This window comes from Bactrocera dorsalis, chromosome 1 (genome assembly GCF_023373825.1).
Source record: "Bactrocera dorsalis isolate Fly_Bdor chromosome 1, ASM2337382v1, whole genome shotgun sequence".
Taxonomy (NCBI): Eukaryota; Metazoa; Arthropoda; class Insecta; order Diptera; family Tephritidae; genus Bactrocera; species Bactrocera dorsalis.
In genome coordinates, this window is record NC_064303.1 from 37,947,814 (window position 1) to 37,958,203 (window position 10,390).

The following is a 10,390-nucleotide window of genomic DNA, read 5'->3' on the forward strand; positions in this document are numbered from 1 at the left end:
ACACTCTTCCCGCGATTTGGGTATAAACCACAACCACCACGATACTCCCCAAGGGGCCTACCGCATGAGCAGGTTGGAGCGAACTCCAAGGGCTCCTGCTCCCCGTGGTACCAGAATTAAGTCTCCGGTCAGACTTCGTAGCCGAAACTACTACCAGTTGAGCTTCCATACTGCTCTGGACTGGTGACCAGGGGCTAGACCCCACACTCCCATCCCAAACCCCCAGCAAACCCCCTTACTTAACCTACCCAATCGAACGTTTTAGCGCGCCCATCAATGTTTGGCAAGCGCGCGCTCGACTATGCCGCAATATACTGGACAGGCAGCGGACATCATGAGATGTCCAGCCGGCTTCCCCTTCAAGTGGCAGTTGCGACAATGCGGGGCATTGACGCAACGTACCGCCTTGTGACCCTCTTGGCCACACCTCCGGCAGACATCGGACTTGACCGGACAATTTGCAACTCGATGGTCAAAGCCCATACACCGGAAACAACCGGCAACTGGGCTATCCGCACGAACACGGAAGGAAAACCACTTCACGTAGACCCTTCCTACCTTCAAAAGACTTGCGATCACCTCGTCCGTTCCTTCTAGAACAATGGTCGTCCTACCATTCTCCTTATTCCAGGAATAGCTTCTTACGCGGACATCTAGTTGGTTCACCCCAGGACAACTCTTCTTGATAGTGTTCTCGAATAGTTCATCCATGAACTCGTTAATTTCGAACTCGGTGTGCACACCCTGCACAACGACCCTTTTCCTCTCCTTTTTATTGACGTACACATCTAAACCGACCTCAGCAAATTTGGTGTTTTTCACCACCATATCCCTTTCCTTGATGGAGGGGGTCCGAATGACCACACCACCATCCTTCGTTTGCTTCATTGCGTGCACACGCACGCCGAGAGAAGGACCCACTTCTTTTACAAGCTTTTTGGCCACCTCCTTAGATGAGGTGCCTGGAGCCTTGCTTCTGACCACAACAGACCAGGTCTCCACAGGTTTAGGCTCCTTTGGCGCTATTGCCTCCAGCACAGGTGCTGGTGGGGCAATCGCCGAAGACACAGGAGCCTCCATGTATCTGGTCGAATGACCAACTGCACTATTAACCTTGTGCAGTGCATCTATCTGCCCGCGAAGGTGGGCATTTTCAGCCATCACTTTCAGTACCAGTGACTCGTACTTCCTACCATGAATTATGAACCCCTTCATGGTTTCTGCCTCAAACTCCCCCCCGAACACCATGGCACTAAACTCATCATTTAAAGCTGCGAGAGCTGCAATGATTGGGTTAGCGCCACCCCCAACATTAGAATTACAATATTTACCTCCTCCAAAAGAACTCTCGGCATCATTGGCAGTGCTGTCCACACTGCAGTCCCTATCAAAGCAACTGCTCCTATGCTCTTCCTCCTCTGGCGATGGCCCTTTGCGGGCCTTCCTTTTCGACGGCGGCGGCTTCAGAGGCACTTCTTCGGAATCCGAAGAAGCCTCCACTTCGACCATCATCACGGACTCCTCCATTTTTGTTTGGGATTTAGCTCCCTTCCTCTTTGTTTTGGGCATTTCTGCCTCTCGAAATTTCACGGCACTAATATTCCACTGTCTCTTGTCCTTGGGAAAACCCAAGCCGTTTCAAAATTAGCGGAAAACCCCAAATGCTCGGGGGGTTTTACGCACTAGAGTTTCTCTCACACTTCACAGAGGTTCTACCTGCGTCACTGCGCTTAATGCACTAATTTTGCGTCTATTGTTTGCGCACTTTTGGGAAAATCCCACACACCACTTTTATTGTTTGCAATATTTGGGTAAACCCGTACTGCACTTCTATTGTTTTCACGCACTAAAACTTTCTTGTGCTCTCTCACAGAAGTTCTACCTGCGTTAGGTAGCACACACAAGCACATTTGCCACTTCACTTAATCCCTTTTTTTTTTTTTTTTTTTTTTTTCTCGGGAAATGAATGTTTTTCCGCACAATATTTGGGTAATACCCACACTGCACTTCTATTGTTTGCACTTAATCCTCTTCGTTTTGATAAAAACGTTTTCAAATATTTTGCCTGTGACTTAGATCACAATATTGTCACTAAATAACGCACCGTCAACTGAAATCGTCCGCGCACACGACCGTTCACCTCGGCTGTTCAAACGCAACTGGCACGTCACTGTTGACAGTCATAACTTTGAAGTTGTAGATAATTTCGTCTAATTAGGAACCAGCATTAACACCATCAACAACGTCAGCCTGGAAATCCAACGCAGGATTACTCTTACCAACAGGTGCTACTTCGGACTGAGTAGGCAATTGAAAAGTAAAGTCCTCTCTTGACGAACAAAAGCCAAACTCTATAAGTCGCTCATAATTCCCGTCCTGCTATATGGTGCAGAGGCTTGGACGATGACAACAACCGATGAGTCGACGTTGCGAGTTTTCGAGAGAAAAGTTCTGCGAAAGATTTATGGTCCTTTGCGCGTTGGTCATGGCGAATATCGCATTCGATAAAACGATGAGCTGTACGAGATACACGACGACACAGAAATAGTTCAGCGAATTAAAAGACGGCGGCTACGCTGGCTAGGATATGTTGTTTGAATGGACGAAAACACTTCAGCTCTGATAGAATTTGACGCAGTACCCGCCGGAGGAAGCAGAGGAAGAGGAAGACCTCCACTCCGTTGGAAGGACCAAGTGGAGAAGGACCTGGCTTCGCTTGGAATATCCAATTGGTGCCACGTAGCGAAGAGAAAAAACGACTGGCGCGCTGTTGTTGACTCGGCTATAATCGCGTAAGCGGTGTCTACGCCAGTAAAGAAGAAGAAAGCCAAAATATTCTTTTTGGAATGGAGATTTGTAACTGTCATCGCCAATAAAGTAAAATATTGTTCTATTGCTTCTACTGAATACAGAGTCTGATTTTATATTTCGGATCATTGTCTTTTTGAAATATATAGTCATGGTTATTCTTGGTGTAAAACATTTCTGCTGAATCGAATAATCCTTTCGTATACAATTTTATAATTCTGAAAGCGGTAAGGTTATCTGTGAAGCCCTCGAAGACAGAAATCCTTTCATAAACTCGTACTTTTTTGGGGATTCTTTACAAGCGTTTAAAAATTTTTTGCAATTTCTCAAATGGTTGAACAATACAAACTTTGACTCACCTGTAAATACAACATTTCATCAACCTGGTGTTTTTCTGCGCAAATAGTTGCCATGTTTCAGTGTGTGTTTGTGAAAGTAGGGGTTTGATTTTTTTAATGCTGCTGGGTTTGATACCAGATCTCTGAAGTCTGTCCCATATTGTATTTAGAAATATGTCTAATAACTAGAGATGAGCGATATTGCGATTTTTAAATCACTGTGATTTCAGTGATTGCTATTTTTAAATCACTGTGATTTTATATTGCTATTGCGATCGCAACTAAGTCGACGTTCAAACGGAGACCTTTTGTTGTTGTTGTTGTTTTAGCGGCAGATCGTCCGGATTCGTTCCACTTACGTAGACCCGACTGTCGTGGGAACGACGGAAACATTTTGTCGTTATTGGCGGCAAATTCTCTTTTGGCTCCTGTAACTCGAGTCAAGTTTTTCCGCTTTTCCTTGCACAACATTTACGCAAACGTTGGAGCGGTTCGGCTACCTGACCCGTAGAGTGTATTGTATAGTTCATTTGTATGTTGGTATGATGGTTTCATACATTTTTTAGAAGGGATTACCAAGGGGTTGATCATTTGTTTGTTTAGAATACCCGCTTTTAATATTTTCAAAGAAAAACTAATGATGGGAATTCCATAATCCATCAGAATGTCTTGAATACCCGCTAATAATATTTTCAAGACCAAATTAATAACGGGAATTTCCTAATTTTTGGGAAAATATTAAAAACCCGTAATTTTTTTATTCCATAATTTTTTCCGAAATTAATTAATTACAATTCTTGTTTTAAATTAAATTATATTATAAGAGCTTCTTAATAAAAGAATAAATAAATATACAACAGTAAAAATAACTCCATTTTTATTAAAATTCATATAATTTATTAATAAGTGTTATTAAAAACTTAAATTAAATATTTATGAATATTGCAACCATGAAAAGAGTTTTAATTTGTACTCTAAACTAAATTTTAAAATTCATCACAAAAGCTTTCAAATTGGTTTTAACAATAAGTAAAATTAAAAATTTTATTAAAACAAATTAAAATATTCCATTTTGATTATATTTCATCTACCACTTTAAACATCACACTTCACTTCTTTTCCTTGATACATTTCCTGCCATTATTAAAAATTATAAGATCGTTACACTCAAAATTTCAAACCGCTATGACGAAAAATAACATATACGATATATACAATACCCTGAAGAAAGTTGTTACTTTTCTGCTATTTGCTATTGTGATCGTAATTCACAGGTTCGAACTGCGATCACAGTTTCGAACTGCGATCGCAATCGCAGTTTATAGAAGCGAACTGCTATTTATAAAAAGTGATCGCAGTTGCGATTTGCGATTTTTCAATCACAGTGAAAAAATCACCGGTAGTGAAATATCGCTCATCACTACTAATAACTATTTAAAATAATTTAAATTGCGCAGTCCCCTTTTCTCGAAAAGAAAAAAACTTTTAGATGTCAGGCTTGTCATCTATGTTTCAAGTTTCTCCATAATACACAAACCACGTAGGACGGTCAATTCTGAGTGGTACACCACCATTTGTTTGCCTGAAGTCTTCGGAGAAATTCGAAAATCGAACAAGAGAAGACGAATCATTGTGCACCATGACAATGCGAGCTCTCACGCATCGGCTGAAACCAGTGCCTTTTTGACAGGCCAAAACGTCGAATTGATGGGTCATCGGACGTACAGCCCTGACTTGGCACCCAATGACTTCTTTTTATTCCCACACATCAAGAAAATAATGCGTGGTCAACGATTTTCGTCGCCAGAAGATTCTGTTGAAGCATTCAAAAACCATGTTTTGGAGGTGTCTCAATCGGAGTGGAAAAAGTGCTTCGAAAATTGGTTTGAGCGCATGCAAAAGTGTATAAATCTTGATGGAGAATATTTTGAAAAACAATAAAACCATTTTCGTTGATAAATATTCCTATTTTCATTATTAGGGCAGAAATATAGGGTGATTTTTTAAGAGCTTGATAACTTTTTTAAAAAAAAAAACGCATAAAATTTGCAAAATCTCATCGGTTCTTTATTTGAAACGTTAGATTGGTTCATGACATTTACTTTTTGAAGATAATTTCATTTAAATGTTGACCGCGGCTGCGTCTTAGGTGGTCCATTCGGAAAGTCCAATTTTGGGCAACTTTTTCGAGCATTTCGGCCGGAATAGCCCGAATTTCTTCGGAAATGTTGTCTTCCAAAGCTGGAATAGTTGCTGGCTTATTTCTGTAGACTTTAGACTTGACGTAGCCCCACAAAAAATAGTCTAAAGGCGTTAAATCGCATGATCTTGGTGGCCAACTTACGGGTCCATTTCTTGAGATGAATTGTTGTCCGAAGTTTTCCCTCAAAATGGCCATAGAATCGCGAGCTGTGTGGCATGTAGCGCCATCTTGTTGAAACCACATGTCAACCAAGTTCAGTTCTTCCATTTTTGGCAACAAAAAGTTTGTTAGCATCGAACGATAGCGATCGCCATTCACCGTAACGTTGCGTCCAACAGCATCTTTGAAAAAATACGGTCCAATGATTCCACCAGCGTACAAACCACACCAAACAGTGCATTTTTCGGGATGCATGGGCAGTTCTTGAACGGCTTCTGGTTGCTCTTCACCCCAAATGCGGCAATTTTGCTTATTTACGTAGCCATTCAACCAGAAATGAGCCTCATCGCTGAACAAAATTTGTCGATAAACACATTTCGAACCGAACACTGATTTTGGTAATAAAATTCAATGATTTGCAAGCGTTGCTCGTTAGTAAGTCTATTCATGATGAAATGTCAAAGCATACTGAGCATCTTTCTCTTTGACACCATGTCTGAAATCCCACGTGATCTGTCAAATACTAATGCATGAAAATCCTAACCTCAAAAAAATCACCCGTTAGAAGACTCTGACATGTATTATTTTATTGCCCTCGTTTTTCGAATACAAGGGAAAAGCTAAAAACCACACTCGGTGGTAGTTTTACGGTCGATAATTTAACGACACTCATGTGTCATGTGTAAATGGAAAGCTGTCAGTGAAGTGTCAGCGTTCATAATGACCAAACTGAGATCTTTTCAGAAGACTTGGTGTCCGCCAGTCCACGCAATAGAGGAGACTTAAATGTCTTATCCTTCCCACGAAGTAATACTTAGCCGGTGGTTCCGTGAGAGAGTCTTGAGTTGGGAGTAGGTTAGGTTTAGCGGATTACAGTTCCGCACTCCGGCTTTAGATGCTTCCCCCTACTATAAAAAAAACAAACAAAAAAACGTAATGACTCAAATGAAGTTAAACCGCGTACACAATATTAATAAATAGAACCGAAGGTAGAAGCATTCTTCGTTTTTCGGGTGGATTGTGAAAATCCGTCCTAATGCATTAGTTAAGAACACACTTGGATCTCCATCTTCTGCTTGGCATTGCTTTCTGTGTAAACATTTCTTCGACGATGTATTTCTTGCATAATATCAAGGCGTTTTCGAACAGAGCAATATTCTCGCAAACGGATCACTGACGCAAGTTGAAAAAAAACTCTTCAATGTCGATTTTGTTGTTGGCGGTGTTTCCTTTTCATGAACAGTAAACGTAAATATCTTACAAAACACTTCACTGCAGTTCACGCATCGATCTCATCTCGTTCAAAGCTAATAACCCCCATGTTGCTTTCTTTGATGACGTACTTGCAAACGTATTTGATCGATTTCACCAAACTGCAATACTCAATATTGATGTGGGTTTTGAATGTAATGTAGACAATAATGGCTAGTAAGGTACGATCCATTTGTTGTCAACTTCTATAGTTACTCCTCTAAATTGAATGCATAATGTTCTGCCATTGTCATCCGGTGATCAACGCCGGTAGAGTGGTATCCATTACTGCCAGTTGGCGTTTCTGAAAAAAGAGCACGCGTATAGAGTTTCGTGCCATTATTGTCAGACATTCAAACTGCAAGGTCCATGAGCCATTTGGTTTTTCGCCACTTCGTGTAATTTTGGATCTATATCTGGATCTAGAATTTCTGCAGAAATGATTTCATCAATTTGATCTGGTGTAACCAGCATCCAACAACCGAGGAAGAATGTGTGGGAATGTCTATAATTGATCACTTTGTATGAAACACACATAAAGTTTTCACTTAATAATTTTCAATAATTTACTTTTTTAATAGCCGATATAAAGAGAGCAAACGACCAAAAATTACAAATAATTTACAAATAAATCCATTGAAAAACAAAACAAACAAAAAAATTTTAAAAACAAGAGTTAGTATGGAAAAAAGACACTTTTTGGAATTTTAAAATTTTTCGACCCTTGCTCATGAAAAGTATAAGGTTTTTATTTCTAAACTTTCCCAGATCCACAGCGAATAATCTCAAAAAATTTCATCAATATTCGTTTAGTCGTTCTCGAACCTTTGCGTTACTAACGAAATGAAAAGAGCTGCGTTTAGGAGTTTTCCGGCAATTGTTCTAATTTTTCTCGCCTTAAAAACCATCTTTGAATTTCAACGAACGTTTAAAAAAAAGAATGGCCAAATTGGTCCAGACGTTGTTGAATTATGCGCTTAGCAACGATTCATTTTTATGTAATAGATATTTTTCATAAATATGTACACATTTTTTTTAAGTATGTTTTATTTGCAAACTATTTTAAAAATAATAAGCAAATGAGATAGCAAAATCATAATCTGACTTATAGTATATCATTGATATCCAGTGATATCAATAATAATATAATAGGTTGTCAAAAAAGTCTTGCGGTACTTTTACAGAATTTTTTTATATTGAAATTGAAATGAATTTTTGATGACTCATGCCCAGCTCTTGACCGATGCTACGGCTGCTACTACGCTGGTCTCTTTCGACCAATTCAGTGATTTTATCGCAATTTTCGACGACAAGCTTTCCGCAGCGTGGCGCATCTTCGACCACCTCTACATTAGAACGAAAACGTTGAAACCATCGTTGTGTGGTGGAAATGGAAACTGTATCGGGTCCATTCACTGCACAAATTTTATTGGCGGCTTGAGATGTATTTTTGCCTTTATCGTAGTAGTACTGTAAAATATGCCGTATTTTCTCTTTATATTGCTCCATGTTTGCGACGCTATAACTCACGAACGACAATCAGTCAAACACGTGTTAGCGCGTGAAATGGGCTTTCCAAAAAGGTATAGCATGACCCGATGCGACGAATAAAACTAGAACTACGCGCTTTCAGCGCCAACTAGCGAAAATACCGCAAGAATTTTTTGACAAACCAATACAATATTCATATCAAATGTTCTTATTTCTAGTGCTTATATTAACAAACTTAGTACTAATATTTACTACCATAGTAATATATGTTATTAAATATTTTGTACTTAATTCCTAAATGGAAAATCTAGAATAATTTGTCTTTTGAGTCTAGTAATTTCATTGCTGTCATCTAATTGCCAATGGATTGTCATGATAACTAATTCTGTGTAAATATGCTGTACTAAATCTTTTAATCTCAGCTTTAACAAAAGGCATATTAAGATCTGTACGAATGGCTTTATTTGTTATAAACCAAGGGGCGTTTGTAATTAGTCTTAGGGGTTTTGACTGAAATCTTTGTAAAATTTCAATAATTGAATTACTAGCAGTGCCACAAAGCTGCACACCGTAGGTCCAGATAGGTTTTAGTATGGCTTTATATAATATCTATCAATTTATATTCAAGATGTATTTTGATTTGTATCCGAGTAGACAATACAGATGTTTGGTTTTTATTTTTAATTGCTTATTTTTAGCTTGTATGTGCTGTGTCTATGTTAACCGTTTGTGCAAGTGCATGCCGAGGTATTTAACATTTAGGTATAGCATTGCCATTTAGAAGCAAGGAAGAGCTATCACTTCACCTTAATGTAAATAAAACTTGCATTATTTTATTCACGATTACTTTAAATCTCCAGCACTCTAACCAAGATTGTATCTTATTCAATTCTTCGTGCACCAAATTAGTTGCTTCAACAGGAACATGAAAATGTTATTACATTTAAATTGAATTATAGTATATAGAACATTATGTTTTGACACAAGTACATTAATACATAAAAATACACATGCAAACAATAAGTTAAATAAAAAGAATATACAGTCACTAAATGCCAAGTGCAATGGTAATCAACAAAAATTTAATATGTAGCTTGCTCATAAAAATCTGAAAATCATTGCCTACCAAAGAAAACTAATATTAATATATAAAACATACATACTCCAAACGTTAATGCACACAAGCAACAACCGATAAGGCAACATCAAACGTGTGCACGCTTGTGTATAAGTGCTTTAGATGCACTAATCTAAAGAGTTGTAAAATATATATCAATGCGTTGGTATCTGCAGCATACAATAAAAATATATTAAATATTTACAGATATGTACACTAAGCATACGTACATATACATATGTACCCAGTTAAGAGATTAGAATTAAGGAACCTATTGATGAAAGAAATTTAAATCAAGAAATTCAGAGTCAAACGTGAACTCTCAGCGTACAGATCAAAACATTTTTCTGTACATATACTGAAAGGGATTTGTAAGGCTTGTGGTATACACTTGTGTCTACTGTTTAATATAATTTTTACTCTACTCCAATATGAGCGACCAAAAGATATACTTTTATATACTTATATACGGCAGTACTGTTAGTGACATCTATGCTAAATTTCACGCCAAAATATTTATTAGTATTTGAGATATGCGTCGTTTTATGAGGCTCCAAAAGTGAATTCTTCGATTTTTACTATGTCTGAATTTATTGAACAAGAAAGAAGAGCGATAATGCACCATCTCATATTGCATTGGTTACTCGTTATCATTTCGCCACATTTTCAACTAATATGGTGCCACAACCACAGCATTCGCCTATTTACTTTTAACTATTCAGCAAATTCACATGACCACTCCGAGGATTCCGTTAAGACTCAATTGAGGAGATAAAAGTTGAATCAAAGATCGCTCGGATAACCATCACGACGGAGGACTTTTCCAAGTACTATGATGATTGAAAAATTCGTTGGCATAAGTGTATTGCAGCGGGAGGAGATTACTTTAAAGAAGATGGAAGAAAATGGACAAAATTCTGCTTTCAATTTAATCATAGTAGTATGTCGCAATCTGTAATTTTTTGATTGTATACAGTAATATTTACAATTCTATCATGGAAAGATATACGCAAGAACAACGCT